Source organism: Oryzias latipes, chromosome 11 (assembly GCF_053564925.1).
Source record: "Oryzias latipes strain Hd-rR chromosome 11, Olatipes_Hd-rR_3.1".
Classification (NCBI taxonomy): Eukaryota; Metazoa; Chordata; class Actinopteri; order Beloniformes; family Adrianichthyidae; genus Oryzias; species Oryzias latipes.
The window spans coordinates 2,500,663-2,525,125 of record NC_136247.1 but is presented as its reverse complement, the minus strand read 5'-3'; the positions used below and the strand labels follow the sequence as shown (position 1 = coordinate 2,525,125).

The window sequence follows — 24,463 nt, the reverse complement described above, 5'->3', positions numbered from 1 at the left end:
GGGCGTCTACTGAGGTGTTTTGCTTGTGGAGTAACCAAGATACTCAGTAGTTGCAATGTAGTGGAACTATGTCTGTTGGCAGCGCCAGGACGTTCTTCAGCCTACAGCCCTAGGGAAAGCTTGAGCGTCCATCCAAATTAACAGGCTGTGTGTTGCAGCAGCACAGAAGAGGCCTGTGCTTTGTGTACTTTTGAAGTTCCAAAGCACTTGTCCCACCCACTCTTTGTGTCCACTCTTGCATTTTCATGAGTCTGGGGAAATATTTGGATTTGAATATGAAGTTAAGAAAGTTACATGAGCTGAGGGATGAAAGTACTGAGTAAATTAGCTAACCAGATAGAAGTAAACATGAGACTAGCATTGAAGGAAGGACAGGAGTAATCAACGCCTCTGGGTGGGCTTGAACCACCAACCTTTTGGTTAACAGCCGAACGCGCTAGCCTATTGCGCCACAGAGACAACATGTGTGGAAAATACCATTCTGATTATAGTGCTTGTTGGTAAATGATGACATGTCATTTCTTATTTGAAATGGACTAAAAAGTCTGTTTGTGAGAGATTGCATTTGAATTGGTTTTTCATGCCACTTCATCCATTGAGGAAACAAAGTGTGCATCCCAGCTCGTCTGTGACCCATCTTCGACATGTTTGTTCAAGTGTGTCAGTTCCTCGTTAGTCTAGTGGACAGTATCTCTGCCTGTCACGCGGAAGACCAGGGTTCGATTCCCTGACGGGGAGAGCCCTTTTCTAGTTCAGCCTTCAACTGGCTCCTAGAAAACACATTATCTTGCACCAACCCCTATTTGCTGGTGAAACCTCTATCAACTCCTACACACTCACTGTGGTGTCACAAAAATGGCCGCCTTCTTTGCAAGAATCAACAGGTAATTCATGAACCCCACAATTCTTTGTGACTCAAATATTTATTCTAAATGCACTGTCTGTTTCACAACATTTGTCCACATCTAAAGCTTTAGTGCTTCTGTCCTATATGGCACTTGTCACATTTCTGCTTCTTCTCAAAGACAGCTTTCAAAGAAGGACATGACATTGTTTTCTCACAATTAAGGTTAGGTTTTGGTAAGTTCAACAAGATGCCCACTGTGCATTACAGCTAAGTCGTCAGACCGATTGTTCTAATGCAATGACTTGACACCTCTTTCAATAGCATCCAATGACAGCCAGGTAGCCCTTAATCCTCCCGGAATAAGGACAAATACAATTTGTAACTTGTCTGACAAAGACCTAAGAAGTTGTTTCCTTGGTGATGAGATCAATTCTCACCGCCAGGAAATCCCATCTTGTCCTTTTCCATTCACTTTAAAACTGAAAATTCCATATAATTGAAGTTCTTATAAACAAATACAAAACAAACCACACAGAACCTCAGAAAGAGTTTTCTGATAAAGGCAATCAGAAAGCATTGATCAGTCTTTCCGTCATTTCCAGCACATCCGACAACAGTCTCCAAAGAGAAACAGGTCCGTTTTGTCTGAATGACTTGACATCAACCAAGTTTGTTGGTGATGTTGCTTGACAGTAAATATAATGCACTGTTACATTGTTGAGGACAGCTGAGCATAAGCATGACTGCTGGCTGAATGTCAGAAGTTGCATTCAAACAGGTGCCAGTACGAGACTGCAACTATAGCGCAGTGCGTCGGACTCCTCGTCCATCCTGACATCTTCCAGGACCAGCTTTGGAAAGTGTGAAACTAACAAGTGCTTGCTTGCTCAGAAGGCAAAGATTGAATTGAGAAAAAGGCCCTTTCTTTTTGAACTGAATTGTCAAGCAGGGCGTCTACTGAGGTGTTTTGCTTGTGGAGTAACCAAGATACTCAGTAGTTGCAATGTAGTGGAACTATGTCTGTTGGCAGCGCCAGGACGTTCTTCAGCCTACAGCCCTAGGGAAAGCTTGAGCGTCCATCCAAATTAACAGGCTGTGTGTTGCAGCAGCACAGAAGAGGCCTGTGCTTTGTGTACTTTTGAAGTTCCAAAGCACTTGTCCCACCCACTCTTTGTGTCCACTCTTGCATTTTCATGAGTCTGGGGAAATATTTGGATTTGAATATGAAGTTAAGAAAGTTACATGAGCTGAGGGATGAAAGTACTGAGTAAATTAGCTAACCAGATAGAAGTAAACATGAGACTAGCATTGAAGGAAGGACAGGAGTAATCAACGCCTCTGGGTGGGCTTGAACCACCAACCTTTCGGTTAACAGCCGAACGCGCTAGCCTATTGCGCCACAGAGACAACATGTGTGGAAAATACCATTCTGATTATAGTGCTTGTTGGTAAATGATGACATGTCATTTCTTATTTGAAATGGACTAAAAAGTCTGTTTGTGAGAGATTGCATTTGAATTGGTTTTTCATGCCACTTCATCCATTGAGGAAACAAAGTGTGCATCCCAGCTCGTCTGTGACCCATCTTCGACATGTTTGTTCAGGTGTGTCAGTTCCTCGTTAGTCTAGTGGACAGTATCTCTGCCTGTCACGCGGAAGACCAGGGTTCGATTCCCTGACGGGGAGAGCCCTTTTCTAGTTCAGCCTTCAACTGGCTCCTAGAAAACACATTATCTTGCACCAACCCCTATTTGCTGGTGAAACCTCTATCAACTCCTACACACTCACTGTGGTGTCACAAAAATGGCCGCCTTCTTTGCAAGAATCAACAGGTAATTCATGAACCCCACAATTCTTTGTGACTCAAATATTTATTCTAAATGCACTGTCTGTTTCACAACATTTGTCCACATCTAAAGCTTTAGTGCTTCTGTCCTATATGGCACTTGTCACATTTCTGCTTCTTCTCAAAGACAGCTTTCAAAGAAGGACATGACATTGTTTTCTCACAATTAAGGTTAGGTTTTGGTAAGTTCAACAAGATGCCCACTGTGCATTACAGCTAAGTCGTCAGACCGATTGTTCTAATGCAATGACTTGACACACCTTTCAATAGCATCCAATGACAGCCAGGTAGCCCTTAATCCTCCCGGAATAAGGACAAATACAATTTGTAACTTGTCTGACAAAGACCTAAGAAGTTGTTTCCTTGGTGATGAGATCAATTCTCACCGCCAGGAAATCCCATCTTGTCCTTTTCCATTCACTTTAAAACTGAAAATTCCATATAATTGAAGTTCTTATAAACAAATACAAAACAAACCACACAGAACCTCAGAAAGAGTTTTCTGATAAAGGCAATCAGAAAGCATTGATCAGTCTTTCCGTCATTTCCAGCACATCCGACAACAGTCTCCAAAGAGAAACAGGTCCGTTTTGTCTGAATGACTTGACATCAACCAAGTTTGTTGGTGATGTTGCTTGACAGTAAATATAATGCACTGTTACATTGTTGAGGACAGCTGAGCATAAGCATGACTGCTGGCTGAATGTCAGAAGTTGCATTCAAACAGGTGCCAGTACGAGACTGCAACTATAGCGCAGTGCGTCGGACTCCTCGTCCATCCTGACATCTTCCAGGACCAGCTTTGGAAAGTGTGAAACTAACAAGTGCTTGCTTGCTCAGAAGGCAAAGATTGAATTGAGAAAAAGGCCGTTTCTTTTTGAACTGAATTGTCAAGCAGGGCGTCTACTGAGGTGTTTTGCTTGTGGAGTAACCAAGATACTCAGTAGTTGCAATGTAGTGGAACTATGTCTGTTGGCAGCGCCAGGACGTTCTTCAGCCTACAGCCCTAGGGAAAGCTTGAGCGTCCATCCAAATTAACAGGCTGTGTGTTGCAGCAGCACAGAAGAGGCCTGTGCTTTGTGTACTTTTGAAGTTCCAAAGCACTTGTCCCACCCACTCTTTGTGTCCACTCTTGCATTTTCATGAGTCTGGGGAAATATTTGGATTTGAATATGAAGTTAAGAAAGTTACATGAGCTGAGGGATGAAAGTACTGAGTAAATTAGCTAACCAGATAGAAGTAAACATGAGACTAGCATTGAAGGAAGGACAGGAGTAATCAACGCCTCTGGGTGGGCTTGAACCACCAACCTTTCGGTTAACAGCCGAACGCGCTAGCCTATTGCGCCACAGAGACAACATGTGTGGAAAATACCATTCTGATTATAGTGCTTGTTGGTAAATGATGACATGTCATTTCTTATTTGAAATGGACTAAAAAGTCTGTTTGTGAGAGATTGCATTTGAATTGGTTTTTCATGCCACTTCATCCATTGAGGAAACAAAGTGTGCATCCCAGCTCGTCTGTGACCCATCTTCGACATGTTTGTTCAAGTGTGTCAGTTCCTCGTTAGTCTAGTGGACAGTATCTCTGCCTGTCACGCGGAAGACCAGGGTTCGATTCCCTGACGGGGAGAGCCCTTTTCTAGTTCAGCCTTCAACTGGCTCCTAGAAAACACATTATCTTGCACCAACCCCTATTTGCTGGTGAAACCTCTATCAACTCCTACACACTCACTGTGGTGTCACAAAAATGGCCGCCTTCTTTGCAAGAATCAACAGGTAATTCATGAACCCCACAATTCTTTGTGACTCAAATATTTATTCTAAATGCACTGTCTGTTTCACAACATTTGTCCACATCTAAAGCTTTAGTGCTTCTGTCCTATATGGCACTTGTCACATTTCTGCTTCTTCTCAAAGACAGCTTTCAAAGAAGGACATGACATTGTTTTCTCACAATTAAGGTTAGGTTTTGGTAAGTTCAACAAGATGCCCACTGTGCATTACAGCTAAGTCGTCAGACCGATTGTTCTAATGCAATGACTTGACACCTCTTTCAATAGCATCCAATGACAGCCAGGTAGCCCTTAATCCTCCCGGAATAAGGACAAATACAATTTGTAACTTGTCTGACAAAGACCTAAGAAGTTGTTTCCTTGGTGATGAGATCAATTCTCACCGCCAGGAAATCCCATCTTGTCCTTTTCCATTCACTTTAAAACTGAAAATTCCATATAATTGAAGTTCTTATAAACAAATACAAAACAAACCACACAGAACCTCAGAAAGAGTTTTCTGATAAAGGCAATCAGAAAGCATTGATCAGTCTTTCCGTCATTTCCAGCACATCCGACAACAGTCTCCAAAGAGAAACAGGTCCGTTTTGTCTGAATGACTTGACATCAACCAAGTTTGTTGGTGATGTTGCTTGACAGTAAATATAATGCACTGTTACATTGTTGAGGACAGCTGAGCATAAGCATGACTGCTGGCTGAATGTCAGAAGTTGCATTCAAACAGGTGCCAGTACGAGACTGCAACTATAGCGCAGTGCGTCGGACTCCTCGTCCATCCTGACATCTTCCAGGACCAGCTTTGGAAAGTGTGAAACTAACAAGTGCTTGCTTGCTCAGAAGGCAAAGATTGAATTGAGAAAAAGGCCGTTTCTTTTTGAACTGAATTGTCAAGCAGGGCGTCTACTTAGGTGTTTTGCTTGTGGAGTAACCAAGATACTCAGTAGTTGCAATGTAGTGGAACTATGTCTGTTGGCAGCGCCAGGACGTTCTTCAGCCTACAGCCCTAGGGAAAGCTTGAGCGTCCATCCAAATTAACAGGCTGTGTGTTGCAGCAGCACAGAAGAGGCCTGTGCTTTGTGTACTTTTGAAGTTCCAAAGCACTTGTCCCACCCACTCTTTGTGTCCACTCTTGCATTTTCATGAGTCTGGGGAAATATTTGGATTTGAATATGAAGTTAAGAAAGTTACATGAGCTGAGGGATGAAAGTACTGAGTAAATTAGCTAACCAGATAGAAGTAAACATGAGACTAGCATTGAAGGAAGGACAGGAGTAATCAACGCCTCTGGGTGGGCTTGAACCACCAACCTTTCGGTTAACAGCCGAACGCGCTAGCCTATTGCGCCACAGAGACAACATGTGTGGAAAATACCATTCTGATTATAGTGCTTGTTGGTAAATGACGACATGTCATTTCTTATTTGAAATGGACTAAAAAGTCTGTTTGTGAGAGATTGCATTTGAATTGGTTTTTCATGCCACTTCATCCATTGAGGAAACAAAGTGTGCATCCCAGCTCGTCTGTGACCCATCTTCGACATGTTTGTTCAAGTGTGTCAGTTCCTCGTTAGTATAGTGGACAGTATCTCCGCCTGTCACGCGGAAGACCAGGGTTCGATTCCCTGACGGGGAGAGCCCTTTTCTAGTTCAGCCTTCAACTGGCTCCTAGAAAACACATTATCTTGCACCAACCCCTATTTGCTGGTGAAACCTCTATCAACTCCTACACACTCACGGTGGTGTCACAAAAATGGCCGCCTTCTTTGCAAGAATCAACAGGTAATTCATGAACCCCACAATTCTTTGCGACTCAAATATTTATTCTAAATGCACTGTCTGTTTCACAACATTTGTCCACATCTAAAGCTTTAGTGCTTCTGTCCTATATGGCACTTGTCACATTTCTGCTTCTTCTCAAAGACAGCTTTCAAAGAAGGACATGACATTGTTTTCTCACAATTAAGGTTAGGTTTTGGTAAGTTCAACAAGATGCCCACTGTGCATTACAGCTAAGTCGTCAGACCGATTGTTCTAATGCAATGACTTGACACCTCTTTCAATAGCATCCAATGACAGCCAGGTAGCCCTTAATCCTCCCGGAATAAGGACAAATACAATTTGTAACTTGTCTGACAAAGACCTAAGAAGTTGTTTCCTTGGTGATGAGATCAATTCTCACCGCCAGGAAATCCCATCTTGTCCTTTTCCATTCACTTTAAAACTGAAAATTCCATATAATTGAAGTTCTTATAAACAAATACAAAACAAACCACACAGAACCTCAGAAAGAGTTTTCTGATAAAGGCAATCAGAAAGCATTGATCAGTCTTTCCGTCATTTCCAGCACATCCGACAACAGTCTCCAAAGAGAAACAGGTCCGTTTTGTCTGAATGACTTGACATCAACCAAGTTTGTTGGTGATGTTGCTTGACAGTAAATATAATGCACTGTTACATTGTTGAGGACAGCTGAGCATAAGCATGACTGCTGGCTGAATGTCAGAAGTTGCATTCAAACAGGTGCCAGTACGAGACTGCAACTATAGCGCAGTGCGTCGGACTCCTCGTCCATCCTGACATCTTCCAGGACCAGCTTTGGAAAGTGTGAAACTAACAAGTGCTTGCTTGCTCAGAAGGCAAAGATTGAATTGAGAAAAAGGCCCTTTCTTTTTGAACTGAATTGTCAAGCAGGGCGTCTACTGAGGTGTTTTGCTTGTGGAGTAACCAAGATACTCAGTAGTTGCAATGTAGTGGAACTATGTCTGTTGGCAGCGCCAGGACGTTCTTCAGCCTACAGCCCTAGGGAAAGCTTGAGCGTCCATCCAAATTAACAGGCTGTGTGTTGCAGCAGCACAGAAGAGGCCTGTGCTTTGTGTACTTTTGAAGTTCCAAAGCACTTGTCCCACCCACTCTTTGTGTCCACTCTTGCATTTTCATGAGTCTGGGGAAATATTTGGATTTGAATATGAAGTTAAGAAAGTTACATGAGCTGAGGGATGAACGTACTGAGTAAATTAGCTAACCAGATAGAAGTAAACATGAGACTAGCATTGAAGGAAGGACAGGAGTAATCAACGCCTCTGGGTGGGCTTGAATCACCAACCTTTCGGTTAACAGCCGAACGCGCTAGCCTATTGCGCCACAGAGACAACATGTGTGGAAAATACCATTCTGATTATAGTGCTTGTTGGTAAATGATGACATGTCATTTCTTATTTGAAATGGACTAAAAAGTCTGTTTGTGAGAGATTGCATTTGAATTGGTTTTTCATGCCACTTCATCCATTGAGGAAACAAAGTGTGCATCCCAGCTCGTCTGTGACCCATCTTCGACATGTTTGTTCAAGTTTGTCAGTTCCTCGTTAGTATAGTGGACAGTATCTCCGCCTGTCACGCGGAAGACCAGGGTTCGATTCCCTGACGGGGAGAGCCCTTTTCTAGTTCAGCCTTCAACTGGCTCCTAGAAAACACATTATCTTGCACCAACCCCTATTTGCTGGTGAAACCTCTATCAACTCCTACACACTCACGGTGGTGTCACAAAAATGGCCGCCTTCTTTGCAAGAATCAACAGGTAATTCATGAACCCCACAATTCTTTGCGACTCAAATATTTATTTTAAATGCACTGTCTGTTTCACAACATTTGTCCACATCTAAAGCTTTAGTGCTTCTGTCCTATATGGCACTTGTCACATTTCTGCTTCTTTTCAAAGACAGCTTTCAAAGAAGGACATGACATTGTTTTCTCACAATTAAGGTTAGGTTTTGGTAAGTTCAACAAGATGCCCACTGTGCATTACAGCTAAGTCGTCAGACCGATTGTTCTAATGCAATGACTTGACACTTCTTTCAATAGCATCCAATGACAGCCAGGTAGCCCTTAATCCTCCCGGAATAAGGACAAATACAATTTGTAACTTGTCTGACAAAGACCTAAGAAGTTGTTTCCTTGGTGATGAGATCAATTCTCACCGCCAGGAAATCCCATCTTGTCCTTTTCCATTCACTTTAAAACTGAAAATTCCATATAATTGAAGTTCTTATAAACAAATACAAAACAAACCACACAGAACCTCAGAAAGAGTTTTCTGATAAAGGCAATCAGAAAGCATTGATCAGTCTTTCCGTCATTTCCAGCACATCCGACAACAGTGTCCAAAGAGAAACAGGTCCGTTTTGTCTGAATGACTTGACATCAACCAAGTTTGTTGGTGATGTTGCTTGACAGTAAATATAATGCACTGTTACATTGTTGAGGACAGCTGAGCTTAAGCATGACTGCTGGCTGAATGTCAGAAGTTGCATTCAAACAGGTGCCAGTACGAGACTGCAACTATAGCGCAGTGCGTCGGACTCCTCGTCCATCCTGACATCTTCCAGGACCAGCTTTGGAAAGTGTGAAACTAACAAGTGCTTGCTTGCTCAGAAGGCAAAGATTGAATTGAGAAAAAGGCCCTTTCTTTTTGAACTGAATTATCAAGCAGGGCGTCTACTGAGGTGTTTTGCTTGTGGAGTAACCAAGATACTCAGTAGTTGCAATGTAGTGGAACTATGTCTGTTGGCAGCGCCAGGACGTTCTTCAGCCTACAGCCCTAGGGAAAGCTTGAGCGTCCATCCAAATTAACAGGCTGTGTGTTGCAGCAGCACAGAAGAGGCCTGTGCTTTGTGTACTTTTGAAGTTCCAAAGCACTTGTCCCACCCACTCTTTGTGTCCACTCTTGCATTTTCATGAGTCTGGGGAAATATTTGGATTTGAATATGAAGTTAAGAAAGTTACATGAGCTGAGGGATGAAAGTACTGAGTAAATTAGCTAACCAGATAGAAGTAAACATGAGACTAGCATTGAAGGAAGGACAGGAGTAATCAAAGCCTCTGGGTGGGCTTGAACCACCAACCTTTCGGTTAACAGCCGAACGCGCTAGCCTATTGCGCCACAGAGACAACATGTGTGGAAAATACCATTCTGATTATAGTGCTTGTTGGTAAATGATGACATGTCATTTCTTATTTGAAATGGACTAAAAAGTCTGTTTGTGAGAGATTGCATTTGAATTGGTTTTTCATGCCACTTCATCCATTGAGGAAACAAAGTGTGCATCCCAGCTCGTCTGTGACCCATCTTCGACATGTTTGTTCAAGTGTGTCAGTTCCTCGTTAGTATAGTGGACAGTATCTCCGCCTGTCACGCGGAAGACCAGGGTTCGATTCCCTGACGGGGAGAGCCCTTTTCTAGTTCAGCCTTCAACTGGCTCCTAGAAAACACATTATCTTGCACCAACCCCTATTTGCTGGTGAAACCTCTATCAATTCCTACACACTCACTGTGGTGTCACAAAAATGGCCGCCTTCTTTGCAAGAATCAACAGGTAATTCATGAACCCCACAATTCTTTGCGACTCAAATATTTATTCTAAATGCACTGTCTGTTTCACAACATTTGTCCACATCTAAAGCTGTAGTGCTTCTGTCCTATATGGCACTTGTCACATTTCTGCTTCTTTTCAAAGACAGCTTTCAAAGAAGGACATGACATTGTTTTCTCACAATTAAGGTTAGGTTTTGGTAAGTTCAACAAGATGCCCACTGTGCATTACAGCTAAGTCGTCAGACCGATTGTTCTAATGCAATGACTTGACACTTCTTTCAATAGCATCCAATGACAGCCAGGTAGCCCTTAATCCTCCCGGAATAAGGACAAATACAATTTGTAACTTGTCTGACAAAGACCTAAGAAGTTGTTTCCTTGGTGATGAGATCAATTCTCACCGCCAGGAAATCCCATCTTGTCCTTTTCCATTCACTTTAAAACTTAAAATTCCATGTAATTGAAGTTCTTATAAACAAATACAAAACAAACCACACAGAACCTCAGAAAGAGTTTTCTGATAAAGGCAATCAGAAAGGATTGATCAGTCTTTCCGTCATTTCCAGCACATCCGACAACAGTCTCCAAAGAGAAACAGGTCCGTTTTGTCTGAATGACTTGACATCAACCAAGTTTGTTGGTGATGTTGCTTGACAGTAAATATAATGCACTGTTACATTGTTGAGGACAGCTGAGCATAAGCATGACTGCTGGCTGAATGTCAGAAGTTGCATTCAAACAGGTGCCAGTACGAGACTGCAACTATAGCGCAGTGCGTCGGACTCCTCGTCCATCCTGACATCTTCCAGGACCAGCTTTGGAAAGTGTGAAACCAACAAGTGCTTGCTTGCTCAGAAGGCAAAGATTGAATTGAGAAAAAGGCCCTTTCTTTTTGAACTGAAATGTCAAGCAGGGCGTCTACTGAGGTGTTTTGCTTGTGGAGTAACCAAGATACTCAGTAGTTGCAATGTAGTGGAACTATGTCTGTTGGCAGCGCCAGGACGTTCTTCAGCCTACAGCCCTAGGGAAAGCTTGAGCGTCCATCCAAATTAACAGGCTGTGTGTTGCAGCAGCACAGAAGAGGCCTGTGCTTTGTGTACTTTTGAAGTTCCAAAGCACTTGTCCCACCCACTCTTTGTGTCCACTCTTGCATTTTCATGAGTCTGGGGAAATATTTGGATTTGAATATGAAGTTAAGAAAGTTACATGAGCTGAGGGATGAAAGTACTGAGTAAATTAGCTAACCAGATAGAAGTAAACATGAGACTAGCATTGAAGGAAGGACAGGAGTAATCAAAGCCTCTGGGTGGGCTTGAACCACCAACCTTTCGGTTAACAGCCGAACGCGCTAGCCTATTGCGCCACAGAGACAACATGTGTGGAAAATACCATTCTGATTATAGTGCTTGTTGGTAAATGATGACATGTCATTTCTTATTTGAAATGGACTAAAAAGTCTGTTTGTGAGAGATTGCATTTGAATTGGTTTTTCATGCCACTTCATCCATTGAGGAAACAAAGTGTGCATCCCAGCTCGTCTGTGACCCATCTTCGACATGTTTGTTCAAGTGTGTCAGTTCCTCGTTAGTATAGTGGACAGTATCTCCGCCTGTCACGCGGAAGACCAGGGTTCGATTCCCTGACGGGGAGAGCCCTTTTCTAGTTCAGCCTTCAACTGGCTCCTAGAAAACACATTATCTTGCACCAACCCCTATTTGCTGGTGAAACCTCTATCAACTCCTACACACTCACGGTGGTGTCACAAAAATGGCCGCCTTCTTTGCAAGAATCAACAGGTAATTCATGAACCCCACAATTCTTTGCGACTCAAATATTTATTCTAAATGCACTGTCTGTTTCACAACATTTGTCCACATCTAAAGCTTTAGTGCTTCTGTCCTATATGGCACTTGTCACATTTCTGCTTCTTTTCAAAGACAGCTTTCAAAGAAGGACATGACATTGTTTTCTCACAATTAAGGTTAGGTTTTGGTAAGTTCAACAAGATGCCCACTGTGCATTACAGCTAAGTCGTCAGACCGATTGTTCTAATGCAATGACTTGACACTTCTTTCAATAGCATCCAATGACAGCCAGGTAGCCCTTAATCCTCCCGGAATAAGGACAAATACAATTTGTAACTTGTCTGACAAAGACCTAAGAAGTTGTTTCCTTGGTGATGAGATCAATTCTCACCGCCAGGAAATCCCATCTTGTCCTTTTCCATTCACTTTAAAACTGAAAATTCCATATAATTGAAGTTCTTATAAACAAATACAAAACAAACCACACAGAACCTCAGAAAGAGTTTTCTGATAAAGGCAATCAGAAAGCATTGATCAGTCTTTCCGTCATTTCCAGCACATCCGACAACAGTGTCCAAAGAGAAACAGGTCCGTTTTGTCTGAATGACTTGACATCAACCAAGTTTGTTGGTGATGTTGCTTGACAGTAAATATAATGCACTGTTACATTGTTGAGGACAGCTGAGCATAAGCATGACTGCTGGCTGAATGTCAGAAGTTGCATTCAAACAGGTGCCAGTACGAGACTGCAACTATAGCGCAGTGCGTCGGACTCCTCGTCCATCCTGACATCTTCCAGGACCAGCTTTGGAAAGTGTGAAACTAACAAGTGCTTGCTTGCTCAGAAGGCAAAGATTGAATTGAGAAAAAGGCCCTTTCTTTTTGAACTGAATTATCAAGCAGGGCGTCTACTGAGGTGTTTTGCTTGTGGAGTAACCAAGATACTCAGTAGTTGCAATGTAGTGGAACTATGTCTGTTGGCAGCGCCAGGACGTTCTTCAGCCTACAGCCCTAGGGAAAGCTTGAGCGTCCATCCAAATTAACAGGCTGTGTGTTGCAGCAGCACAGAAGAGGCCTGTGCTTTGTGTACTTTTGAAGTTCCAAAGCACTTGTCCCACCCACTCTTTGTGTCCACTCTTGCATTTTCATGAGTCTGGGGAAATATTTGGATTTGAATATGAAGTTAAGAAAGTTACATGAGCTGAGGGATGAAAGTACTGAGTAAATTAGCTAACCAGATAGAAGTAAACATGAGACTAGCATTGAAGGAAGGACAGGAGTAATCAACGCCTCTGGGTGGGCTTGAATCACCAACCTTTCGGTTAACAGCCGAACGCGCTAGCCTATTGCGCCACAGAGACAACATGTGTGGAAAATACCATTCTGATTATAGTGCTTGTTGGTAAATGATGACATGTCATTTCTTATTTGAAATGGACTAAAAAGTCTGTTTGTGAGAGATTGCATTTGAATTGGTTTTTCATGCCACTTCATCCATTGAGGAAACAAAGTGTGCATCCCAGCTCGTCTGTGACCCATCTTCGACATGTTTTTTCAAGTGTGTCAGTTCCTCGTTAGTATAGTGGACAGTATCTCCGCCTGTCACGCGGAAGACCAGGGTTCGATTCCCTGACGGGGAGAGCCCTTTTCTAGTTCAGCCTTCAACTGGCTCCTAGAAAACACATTATCTTGCACCAACCCCTATTTGCTGGTGAAACCTCTATCAACTCCTACACACTCACGGTGGTGTCACAAAAATGGCCGCCTTCTTTGCAAGAATCAACAGGTAATTCATGAACCCCACAATTCTTTGCGACTCAAATATTTATTCTAAATGCACTGTCTGTTTCACAACATTTGTCCACATCTAAAGCTTTAGTGCTTCTGTCCTATATGGCACTTGTCACATTTCTGCTTCTTCTCAAAGACAGCTTTCAAAGAAGGACATGACATTGTTTTCTCACAATTAAGGTTAGGTTTTGGTAAGTTCAACAAGATGCCCACTGTGCATTACAGCTAAGTCGTCAGACCGATTGTTCTAATGCAATGACTTGACACCTCTTTCAATAGCATCCAATGACAGCCAGGTAGCCCTTAATCCTCCCGGAATAAGGACAAATACAATTTGTAACTTGTCTGACAAAGACCTAAGAAGTTGTTTCCTTGGTGATGAGATCAATTCTCACCGCCAGGAAATCCCATCTTGTCCTTTTCCATTCACTTTAAAACTGAAAATTCCATATAATTGAAGTTCTTATAAACAAATACAAAACAAACCACACAGAACCTCAGAAAGAGTTTTCTGATAAAGGCAATCAGAAAGCATTGATCAGTCTTTCCGTCATTTCCAGCACATCCGACAACAGTCTCCAAAGAGAAACAGGTCCGTTTTGTCTGAATGACTTGACATCAACCAAGTTTGTTGGTGATGTTGCTTGACAGTAAATATAATGCACTGTTACATTGTTGAGGACAGCTGAGCATAAGCATGACTGCTGGCTGAATGTCAGAAGTTGCATTCAAACAGGTGCCAGTACGAGACTGCAACTATAGCGCAGTGCGTCGGACTCCTCGTCCATCCTGACATCTTCCAGGACCAGCTTTGGAAAGTGTGAAACTAACAAGTGCTTGCTTGCTCAGAAGGCAAAGATTGAATTGAGAAAAAGGCCCTTTCTTTTTGAACTGAATTGTCAAGCAGGGCGTCTACTGAGGTGTTTTGCTTGTGGAGTAACCAAGATACTCAGTAGTTGCAATGTAGTGGAACTATGTCTGTTGGCAGCGCCAGGACGTTATTCAGCCTACAGCCCTAGGGAAAGCTTGAGCGTCCATCCAAATTAACAGGCTGTGTGTTGCAGCAGCACAGAAGAGGCCTGTGCTTTGTGTACTTTTGAAGTTCCAAAGCACTTGTCCCACCCACTCTTTGTGTCCACTCTTGCATTTTCATGAGTCTGGGGAAATATTTGGATTTGAATATGAAGTTAAGAAAGTTACATGAGCTGAGGGATGAAAGTACTGAGTAAATTAGCTAACCAGATAGAAGTAAACATGAGACTAGCATTGAAGGAAGGACAGGAGTAATCAACGCCTCTGGGTGGGCTTAAACCACCAACCTTTCGGTTAACAGCCGAACGCGCTAGCCTATTGCGCCACAGAGACAACATGTGTGGAAAATACCATTCTGATTATAGTGCTTGTTGGTAAATGACGACATGTCATTTCTTATTTGAAATGGACTAAAAAGTCTGTTTGTGAGAGATTGCATTTGAATTGGTTTTTCATGCCACTTCATCCATTGAGGAAACAAAGTGTGCATCCCAGCTCGTCTGTGAGCCATCTTCGACATGTTTGTTCAAGTGTGTCAGTTCCTCGTTAGTCTAGTGGACAGTATCTCCGCCTGTCACGCGGAAGACCAGGGTTCGATTCCCTGACGGGGAGAACCCTTTTCTAGTTCAGCCTTCAACTGGCTCCTAGAAAACACATTATCTTGCACCAACCCCTATTTGCTGGTGAAACCTCTATCAACTCCTACACACTCACTGTGGTGTCACAAAAATGGCCGCCTTCTTTGCAAGAATCAACAGGTAATTCATGAACCCCACAATTCTTTGTGACTCAAATATTTATTCTAAATGCACTGTCTGTTTCACAACATTTGTCCACATCTAAAGCTTTAGTGCTTCTGTCCTATATGGCACTTGTCACATTTCTGCTTCTTTTCAAAGACAGCTTTCAAAGAAGGACATGACATTGTTTTCTCACAATTAAGGTTAGGTTTTGGTAAGTTCAACAAGATGCCCACTGTGCATTACAGCTAAGTCGTCAGACCGATTGTTCTAATGCAATGACTTGACACCTCTTTCAATAGCATCCAATGACAGCCAGGTAGCCCTTTATCCTCCCGGAATATGGACAAATACAATTTGTAACTTGTCTGACAAAGACCTAAGAAGTTGTTTCCTTGGTGATGAGATCAATTCTCACCGCCAGGAAATCCCATCTTGTCCTTTTACATTTACTTTAAAACTGAAAATTCCATATAATTGAAGTTCTTATAAACAAATACAAAACAAACCACACAGAACCTCAGAAAGAGTTTTCTGATAAAGGCAATCAGAAAGGATTGATCAGTCTTTCCGTCATTTCCAGCACATCCGACAACAGTCTCCAAAGAGAAACAGGTCCGTTTTGTCTGAATGACTTGACATCAACCAAGTTTGTTGGTGATGTTGCTTGACAGTAATTATAATGCACTGTTACATTGTTGAGGACAGCTGAGCATAAGCATGACTGCTGGCTGAATGTCAGAAGTTGCATTCAAACACGTGCCAGTACGAGACTGCAACTATAGCGCAGTGCGTCGGACTACTCGTCCATCCTGACATCTTCCAGGACCAGCTTTGGAAAGTGTGAAACCAACAAGTGCTTGCTTGCTCAGAAGGCAAAGATTGAATTGAGAAAAAGGCCCTTTCTTTTTGAACTGAATTGTCAAGCAGGGCGTCTACTGAGGTGTTTTGCTTGTGGAGTAACCAAGATACTCAGTAGTTGCAATGTAGTGGAACTATGTCTGTTGGCAGAGCCAGGACGTTATTCAGCCTACAGCCCTAGGGAAAGCTTGAGCGTCCATCCAAATTAACAGGCTGTGTGTTGCAGCAGCACAGAAGAGGCCTGTGCTTTGTGTACTTTTGAAGCTCCAAAGCACTTGTCCCACCCACTCTTTGTGTCCACTCTTGCATTTTCATGAGTCTGGGGAAATATTTGGATTTGAATATGAAGTTAAGAAAGTTACATGAGCTGAGGGATGAAAGTACTGAGTAAATTAGCTAACCAGATAGAAGTAAACATGAGACTAGCAATGAAGGAAGGACAGGAGTAATCAACGCCTCTGGGTGGGCTTGAACCACCAACCTTTTGGTTAACAGCCGAACGCGCTAGCCTATTGCGCCACAGAGACAACATGTGTGGAAAATACCATTCTGATTATAGTGCTTGTTGGTAAATGATGACATGTCATTTCTTATTTGAAATGGACTAAAAAGTCTGTTTGTGAGAGATTGCATTTGAATTGGTTTTTCATGCCACTTCATCCATTGAGGAAACAAAGTGTGCATCCCAGCTCGTCTGTGACCCATGTTCGACATGTTTGTTCAAGTGTGTCAGTTCCTCGTTAGTATAGTGGACAGTATCTCCGCCTGTCACACGGAAGACCAGGGTTCGATTCTCTGACGGGGAGAGCCCTTTTCTAGTTCAGCCTTCAACTGGCTCCTAGAAAACACATTATCTTGCACCAACCCTTATTTGCTGGTGAAACCTCTATCAACTCCTACACACTCACTGTGGTGTCACAAAAATGGCCGCCTTCTTTGCAAGAATCAACAGGTAATTCATGAACCCCACAATTCTTTGTGACTCAAATATTTATTCTAAATGCACTGTCTGTTTCACAACATTTGTCCACATCTAAAGCTTTAGTGCTTCTGTCCTATATGGCACTTGTCACATTTCTGCTTCTTTTCAAAGACAGCTTTCAAAGAAGGACATGACATTGTTTTCTCACAATTAAGGTTAGGTTTTGGTAAGTTCAACAAGATGCCCACTGTGCATTACAGCTAAGTCGTCAGACCGATTGTTCTAATGCAATGACTTGACACCTCTTTCAATAGCATCCAATGACAGCCAGGTAGCCCTTAATCCTCCCGGAATAAGGACAAATACAATTTGTAACTTGTCTGACAAAGACCTAAGAAGTTGTTTCCTTGGTGATGAGATCAATTCTCACCGCCAGGAAATCCCATCTTGTCCTTTTCCATTCACTTTAAAACTGAAAATTCCATATAATTGAAGTTCTTATAAACAAATACAAAACAAACCACACAGAACCTCAGAAAGAGTTTTCTGATAAAGGCAATCAGAAAGGATTGATCAGTCTTTCCGTCATTTCCAGCACATCCGACAACAGTCTCCAAAGAGAAACAGGTCCGTTTTGTCTGAATGACTTGACATCAACCAAGTTTGTTGGTGATGTTGCTTGACAGTAAATATAATGCACTGTTACATTGTTGAGGACAGCTGAGCATAAGCATGACTGCTGGCTGAATGTCAGAAGTTGCATTCAAACAGGTGCCAGTACGAGACTGCAACTATAGCGCAGTGCGTCGGACTCCTCGTCCATCCTGACATCTTCCAGGACCAGCTTTGGAAAGTGTGAAACTAACAAGTGCTTGCTTGCTCAGAAGGCAAAGATTGAATTGAGAAAAAGGCCCTTTCTTTTTGAACTGAATTGTCAAGCAGGGCGTCTACTGAGGTGTTTTGCTTGTGGAGTAACCAAGATACTCAGTAGTTGCAATGTAGTGGAACTATGTCTGTTGGCAGCGCCAGGACGTTCTTCAGCCTACAGCCCTAGGGAAAGCTTGAGCATCCATCCAAATTAACAGGCTGTGTGTTGCAGCAGCACAGAAGAGGCCTGTGCTTTGTGTACTTTTGAAGTTCCAAAGCACTTGTCCCACCCACTCTTTGTGTCCACTCTTGCATTTTCATGAGTCTGGGGAAATATTTGGATTTGAATATGAAGTTAAGAAAGTTACATGAGCTGAGGGATGAAAGTACTGAGTAAATTAGCTAACCAGATAGAAGTAAACATGAGACTAGCAATGAAGGAAGGACAGGAGTAATCAACGCCTCTGGGTGGGCTTGAACCACCAACCTTTTGGTTAACAGCCGAACGCGCTAGCCTATTGCGCCACAGAGACAACATGTGTGGAAAATACCATTCTGATTATAGTGCTTGTTGGTAAATGATGACATGTCATTTCTTATTTGAAATGGACTAAAAAGTCTGTTTGTGAGAGATTGCATTTGAATTGGTTTTTCATGCCACTTCATCCATTGAGGAAACAAAGTGTGCATCCCAGCTCGTCTGTGACCCATCTTCGACATGTTTGTTCAAGTGTGTCAGTTCCTCGTTAGTATAGTGGACAGTATCTCCGCCTGTCACACGGAAGACCAGGGTTCGATTCTCTGACGGGGAGAGCCCTTTTCTAGTTCAGCCTTCAACTGGCTCCTAGAAAACACATTATCTTGCACCAACCCTTATTTGCTGGTGAAACCTCTATCAACTCCTACACACTCACTGTGGTGTCACAAAAATGGCCGCCTTCTTTGCAAGAATCAACAGGTAATTCATGAACCCCACAATTCTTTGTGACTCAAATATTTATTCTAAATGCACTGTCTGTTTCACAACATTTGTCCACATCTAAAGCTTTAGTGCTTCTGTCCTATATGGCACTTGTCACATTTCTGCTTCTTTTCAAAGACAGCTTTCAAAGAAGGACATGACATTGTTTTCTCACAATTAAGGTTAGGTTTTGGTAAGTTCAACAAGATGCCCACTGTGCATTACAGCTAAGTCGTCAGACCGATTGTTCTAATGCAATGACTTGACACCTCTTTCAACAGCATCCAATGACAGCCAGGTAGCCCTTAATCCTCCCGGAATAAGGACAAATACAATTTGTAACTTGTCTGACAAAGACCTAAGAAGTTGTTTCCTTGGTGATGAGATCAATTCTCACCGCCAGGAAATCCCATCTTGTCCTTTTCCATTCACTTTAAAACTGAAAATTCCATATAATTGAAGTTCTTATAAACAAATACAAAACAAACCACACAGAACCTCAGAAAGAGTTTTCTGATAAAGGCAATCAGAAAGGATTGATCAGTCTTTCCGTCATTTCCAGCACATCCGACAACAGTCTCCAAAGAGAAACAGGTCCGTTTTGTCTGAATGACTTGACATCAACCAAGTTTGTTGGTGATGTTGCTTGACAGTAAATATAATGCACTGTTACATTGTTGAGGACAGCTGAGCATAAGCATGACTGCTGGCTGAATGTCAGAAGTTGCATTCAAACAGGTGCCAGTACGAGACTGCAACTATAGCGCAGTGCGTCGGACTCCTCGTCCATCCTGACATCTTCCAGGACCAGCTTTGGAAAGTGTGAAACTAACAAGTGCTTGCTTGCTCAGAAGGCAAAGATTGAATTGAGAAAAAGGCCCTTTCTTTTTGAACTGAATTGTCAAGCAGGGCGTCTACTGAGGTGTTTTGCTTGTGGAGTAACCAAGATACTCAGTAGTTGCAATGTAGTGGAACTATGTCTGTTGGCAGCGCCAGGACGTTCTTCAGCCTACAGCCCTAGGGAAAGCTTGAGCGTCCATCCAAATTAACAGGCTGTGTGTTGCAGCAGCACAGAAGAGGCCTGTGCTTTGTGTACTTTTGAAGTTCCAAAGCACTTGTCCCACCCACTCTTTGTGTCCACTCTTGCATTTTCATGAGTCTGGGGAAATATTTGGATTTGAATATGAAGTTAAGAAAGTTACATGAGCTGAGGGATGAAAGTACTGAGTAAATTAGCTAACCAGATAGAAGTAAACATGAGACTAGCATTGAAGGAAGGACAGGAGTAATCAACGCCTCTGGGTGGGCTTGAACCACCAACCTTTTGGTTAACAGCCGAACGCGCTAGCCTATTGCGCCACAGAGACAACATGTGTGGAAAATACCATTCTGATTATAGTGCTTGTTGGTAAATGATGACATGTCATTTCTTATTTGAAATGGACTAAAAAGTCTGTTTGTGAGAGATTGCATTTGAATTGGTTTTTCATGCCACTTCATCCATTGAGGAAACAAAGTGTGCATCCCAGCTCGTCTGTGACCCATCTTCGACATGTTTGTTCAAGTGTGTCAGTTCCTCGTTAGTCTAGTGGACAGTATCTCTGCCTGTCACGCGGAAGACCAGGGTTCGATTCCCTGACGGGGAGAGCCCTTTTCTAGTTCAGCCTTCAACTGGCTCCTAGAAAACACATTATCTTGCACCAACCCCTATTTGCTGGTGAAACCTCTATCAACTCCTACACACTCACTGTGGTGTCACAAAAATGGCCGCCTTCTTTGCAAGAATCAACAGGTAATTCATGAACCCCACAATTCTTTGTGACTCAAATATTTATTCTAAATGCACTGTCTGTTTCACAACATTTGTCCACATCTAAAGCTTTAGTGCTTCTGTCCTATATGGCACTTGTCACATTTCTGCTTCTTCTCAAAGACAGCTTTCAAAGAAGGACATGACATTGTTTTCTCACAATTAAGGTTAGGTTTTGGTAAGTTCAACAAGATGCCCACTGTGCATTACAGCTAAGTCGTCAGACCGATTGTTCTAATGCAATGACTTGACACCTCTTTCAATAGCATCCAATGACAGCCAGGTAGCCCTTAATCCTCCCGGAATAAGGACAAATACAATTTGTAACTTGTCTGACAAAGACCTAAGAAGTTGTTTCCTTGGTGATGAGATCAATTCTCACCGCCAGGAAATCCCATCTTGTCCTTTTCCATTCACTTTAAAACTGAAAATTCCATATAATTGAAGTTCTTATAAACAAATACAAAACAAACCACACAGAACCTCAGAAAGAGTTTTCTGATAAAGGCAATCAGAAAGCATTGATCAGTCTTTCCGTCATTTCCAGCACATCCGACAACAGTCTCCAAAGAGAAACAGGTCCGTTTTGTCTGAATGACTTGACATCAACCAAGTTTGTTGGTGATGTTGCTTGACAGTAAATATAATGCACTGTTACATTGTTGAGGACAGCTGAGCATAAGCATGACTGCTGGCTGAATGTCAGAAGTTGCATTGAAACAGGTGCCAGTACGAGACTGCAACTATAGCGCAGTGCGTCGGACTCCTCGTCCATCCTGACATCTTCCAGGACCAGCTTTGGAAAGTGTGAAACTAACAAGTGCTTGCTTGCTCAGAAGGCAAAGATTGAATTGAGAAAAAGGCCCTTTCTTTTTGAACTGAATTGTCAAGCAGGGCGTCTACTGAGGTGTTTTGCTTGTGGAGTAACCAAGATACTCAGTAGTTGCAATGTAGTGGAACTATGTCTGTTGGCAGCGCCAGGACGTTCTTCAGCCTACAGCCCTAGGGAAAGCTTGAGCGTCCATCCAAATTAACCGGCTGTGTGTTGCAGCAGCACAGAAGAGGCCTGTGCTTTGTGTACTTTTGAAGTTCCAAAGCACTTGTCCCACCCACTCTTTTTGTCCACTCTAGCATTTTCATGAGTCTGGGGAAATATTTGGATTTGAATATGAAGTTAAGAAAGTTACATGAGCTGAGGGATGAAAGTACTGAGTAAATTAGCTAACCAGATAGAAGTAAACATGAGACTAGCATTGAAGGAAGGACAGGAGTAATCAACGCCTCTGGGTGGGCTTGAACCACCAACCTTTCGGTTAACAGCCGAACGCGCTAGCCTATTGCGCCACAGAGACAACATGTGTGGAAAATACCATTCTGATTATAGTGCTTGTTGGTAAATGACGACATGTCATTTCTTATTTGAAATGGACTAAAAAGTCTGTTTGTGAGAGATTGCATTTGAATTGGTTTTTCATGCCACTTCATCCATTGAGGAAACAAGGTGTGCATCCCAGCTCGTCTGTGACCCATCTTCGACATGTTTGTTCAAGTGTGTCAGTTCCTCGTTAGTATAGTGGACAGTATCTCCGCCTGTCACGCGGAAGACCAGGGTTCGATTCCCTGACGGGGAGAGCCCTTTTCTAGTTCAGCCTTCAACTGGCTCCTAGAAAACACATTATCTTGCACCAACCCCTATTTGCTGGTGAAACCTCTATCAACTCCTACACACTCACGGTGGTGTCACAAAAATGGCCGCCTTCTTTGCAAGAATCAACAGGTAATTCATGAACCCCACAATTCTTTGCGACTCAAATATTTATTCTAAATGCACTGTCTGTTTCACAACATTTGTCCACATCTAAAGCTTTAGTGCTTCTGTCCTATATGGCACTTGTCACATTTCTGCTTCTTCTCAAAGACAGCTTTCAAAGAAGGACATGACATTGTTTTCTCACAATTAAGGTTAGGTTTTGGTAAGTTCAACAAGATGCCCACTGTGCATTACAGCTAAGTCGTCAGACCGATTGTTCTAATGCAATGACTTGACACCTCTTTCAATAGCATCCAATGACAGCCAGGTAGCCCTTAATCCTCCCGGAATAAGGACAAATACAATTTGTAACTTGTCTGACAAAGACCTAAGAAGTTGTTTCCTTGGTGATGAGATCAATTCTCACCGCCAGGAAATCCCATCTTGTCCTTTTCCATTCACTTTAAAACTGAAAATTCCATATAATTGAAGTTCTTATAAACAAATACAAAACAAACCACACAGAACCTCAGAAAGAGTTTTCTGATAAAGGCAATCAGAAAGCATTGATCAGTCTTTCCGTCATTTCCAGCACATCCGACAACAGTCTCCAAAGAGAAACAGGTCCGTTTTGTCTGAATGACTTGACATCAACCAAGTTTGTTGGTGATGTTGCTTGACAGTAAATATAATGCACTGTTACATTGTTGAGGACAGCTGAGCATAAGCATGACTGCTGGCTGAATGTCAGAAGTTGCATTCAAACAGGTGCCAGTACGAGACTGCAACTATAGCGCAGTGCGTCGGACTCCTCGTCCATCCTGACATCTTCCAGGACCAGCTTTGGAAAGTGTGAAACTAACAAGTGCTTGCTTGCTCAGAAGGCAAAGATTGAATTGAGAAAAAGGCCGTTTCTTTTTGAACTGAATTGTCAAGCAGGGCGTCTACTTAGGTGTTTTGCTTGTGGAGTAACCAAGATACTCAGTAGTTGCAATGTAGTGGAACTATGTCTGTTGGCAGCGCCAGGACGTTCTTCAGCCTACAGCCCTAGGGAAAGCTTGAGCGTCCATCCAAATTAACAGGCTGTGTGTTGCAGCAGCACAGAAGAGGCCTGTGCTTTGTGTACTTTTGAAGTTCCAAAGCACTTGTCCCACCCACTCTTTGTGTCCACTCTTGCATTTTCATGAGTCTGGGGAAATATTTGGATTTGAATATGAAGTTAAGAAAGTTACATGAGCTGAGGGATGAAAGTACTGAGTAAATTAGCTAACCAGATAGAAGTAAACATGAGACTAGCATTGAAGGAAGGACAGGAGTAATCAACGCCTCTGGGTGGGCTTGAACCACCAACCTTTCGGTTAACAGCCGAACGCGCTAGCCTATTGCGCCACAGAGACAACATGTGTGGAAAATACCATTCTGATTATAGTGCTTGTTGGTAAATGATGACATGTCATTTCTTATTTGAAATGGACTAAAAAGTCTGTTTGTGAGAGATTGCATTTGAATTGGTTTTTCATGCCACTTCATCCATTGAGGAAACAAAGTGTGCATCCCAGCTCGTCTGTGACCCATCTTCGACATGTTTGTTCAGGTGTGTCAGTTCCTCGTTAGTCTAGTGGACAGTATCTCTGCCTGTCACGCGGAAGACCAGGGTTCGATTCCCTGACGGGGAGAGCCCTTTTCTAGTTCAGCCTTCAACTGGCTCCTAGAAAACACATTATCTTGCACCAACCCCTATTTGCTGGTGAAACCTCTATCAACTCCTACACACTCACTGTGGTGTCACAAAAATGGCCGCCTTCTTTGCAAGAATCAACAGGTAATTCATGAACCCCACAATTCTTTGTGACTCAAATATTTATTCTAAATGCACTGTCTGTTTCACAACATTTGTCCACATCTAAAGCTTTAGTGCTTCTGTCCTATATGGCACTTGTCACATTTCTGCTTCTTCTCAAAGACAGCTTTCAAAGAAGGACATGACATTGTTTTCTCACAATTAAGGTTAGGTTTTGGTAAGTTCAACAAGATGCCCACTGTGCATTACAGCTAAGTCGTCAGAC

General features: G+C 42.6%; 19 non-coding genes across 19 annotated transcripts; 7 read left to right on the top strand and 12 right to left on the bottom strand.

Annotated features, from left to right (window-relative positions):
• Positions 1-385: 385 nt before the first annotated feature.
• On the bottom strand, positions 386-459 carry trnan-guu (transfer RNA asparagine (anticodon GUU)). Its single transcript has one exon. It is a non-coding gene; the product is annotated as a tRNA-Asn (tRNA).
• A 1,721-nt stretch (positions 460-2,180) lies between these two features.
• trnan-guu (transfer RNA asparagine (anticodon GUU)) lies at positions 2,181-2,254 on the bottom strand. The gene has a single exon. It is a non-coding gene; the product is annotated as a tRNA-Asn (tRNA).
• Positions 2,255-3,975: 1,721 nt separating this feature from the next.
• Positions 3,976-4,049, bottom strand: trnan-guu (transfer RNA asparagine (anticodon GUU)). The gene has a single exon. It is a non-coding gene; the product is annotated as a tRNA-Asn (tRNA).
• Positions 4,050-5,770: 1,721 nt separating this feature from the next.
• Positions 5,771-5,844, bottom strand: trnan-guu (transfer RNA asparagine (anticodon GUU)). Its single transcript has one exon. It is a non-coding gene; the product is annotated as a tRNA-Asn (tRNA).
• Positions 5,845-6,051: 207 nt separating this feature from the next.
• On the top strand, positions 6,052-6,123 carry trnad-guc (transfer RNA aspartic acid (anticodon GUC)). Its single transcript has one exon. It is a non-coding gene; the product is annotated as a tRNA-Asp (tRNA).
• Positions 6,124-7,846: 1,723 nt separating this feature from the next.
• Positions 7,847-7,918, top strand: trnad-guc (transfer RNA aspartic acid (anticodon GUC)). The gene has a single exon. It is a non-coding gene; the product is annotated as a tRNA-Asp (tRNA).
• Positions 7,919-9,360: 1,442 nt separating this feature from the next.
• On the bottom strand, positions 9,361-9,434 carry trnan-guu (transfer RNA asparagine (anticodon GUU)). The gene has a single exon. It is a non-coding gene; the product is annotated as a tRNA-Asn (tRNA).
• A 207-nt stretch (positions 9,435-9,641) lies between these two features.
• trnad-guc (transfer RNA aspartic acid (anticodon GUC)) lies at positions 9,642-9,713 on the top strand. Its single transcript has one exon. It is a non-coding gene; the product is annotated as a tRNA-Asp (tRNA).
• A 1,442-nt stretch (positions 9,714-11,155) lies between these two features.
• trnan-guu (transfer RNA asparagine (anticodon GUU)) lies at positions 11,156-11,229 on the bottom strand. The gene has a single exon. It is a non-coding gene; the product is annotated as a tRNA-Asn (tRNA).
• A 207-nt stretch (positions 11,230-11,436) lies between these two features.
• On the top strand, positions 11,437-11,508 carry trnad-guc (transfer RNA aspartic acid (anticodon GUC)). Its single transcript has one exon. It is a non-coding gene; the product is annotated as a tRNA-Asp (tRNA).
• Positions 11,509-13,231: 1,723 nt separating this feature from the next.
• Positions 13,232-13,303, top strand: trnad-guc (transfer RNA aspartic acid (anticodon GUC)). The gene has a single exon. It is a non-coding gene; the product is annotated as a tRNA-Asp (tRNA).
• Positions 13,304-14,745: 1,442 nt separating this feature from the next.
• Positions 14,746-14,819, bottom strand: trnan-guu (transfer RNA asparagine (anticodon GUU)). Its single transcript has one exon. It is a non-coding gene; the product is annotated as a tRNA-Asn (tRNA).
• A 207-nt stretch (positions 14,820-15,026) lies between these two features.
• On the top strand, positions 15,027-15,098 carry trnad-guc (transfer RNA aspartic acid (anticodon GUC)). Its single transcript has one exon. It is a non-coding gene; the product is annotated as a tRNA-Asp (tRNA).
• Positions 15,099-16,540: 1,442 nt separating this feature from the next.
• trnan-guu (transfer RNA asparagine (anticodon GUU)) lies at positions 16,541-16,614 on the bottom strand. Its single transcript has one exon. It is a non-coding gene; the product is annotated as a tRNA-Asn (tRNA).
• A 1,721-nt stretch (positions 16,615-18,335) lies between these two features.
• On the bottom strand, positions 18,336-18,409 carry trnan-guu (transfer RNA asparagine (anticodon GUU)). The gene has a single exon. It is a non-coding gene; the product is annotated as a tRNA-Asn (tRNA).
• Positions 18,410-20,130: 1,721 nt separating this feature from the next.
• On the bottom strand, positions 20,131-20,204 carry trnan-guu (transfer RNA asparagine (anticodon GUU)). The gene has a single exon. It is a non-coding gene; the product is annotated as a tRNA-Asn (tRNA).
• A 1,721-nt stretch (positions 20,205-21,925) lies between these two features.
• trnan-guu (transfer RNA asparagine (anticodon GUU)) lies at positions 21,926-21,999 on the bottom strand. Its single transcript has one exon. It is a non-coding gene; the product is annotated as a tRNA-Asn (tRNA).
• Positions 22,000-22,206: 207 nt separating this feature from the next.
• trnad-guc (transfer RNA aspartic acid (anticodon GUC)) lies at positions 22,207-22,278 on the top strand. Its single transcript has one exon. It is a non-coding gene; the product is annotated as a tRNA-Asp (tRNA).
• A 1,442-nt stretch (positions 22,279-23,720) lies between these two features.
• trnan-guu (transfer RNA asparagine (anticodon GUU)) lies at positions 23,721-23,794 on the bottom strand. The gene has a single exon. It is a non-coding gene; the product is annotated as a tRNA-Asn (tRNA).
• Positions 23,795-24,463: the final 669 nt, after the last annotated feature.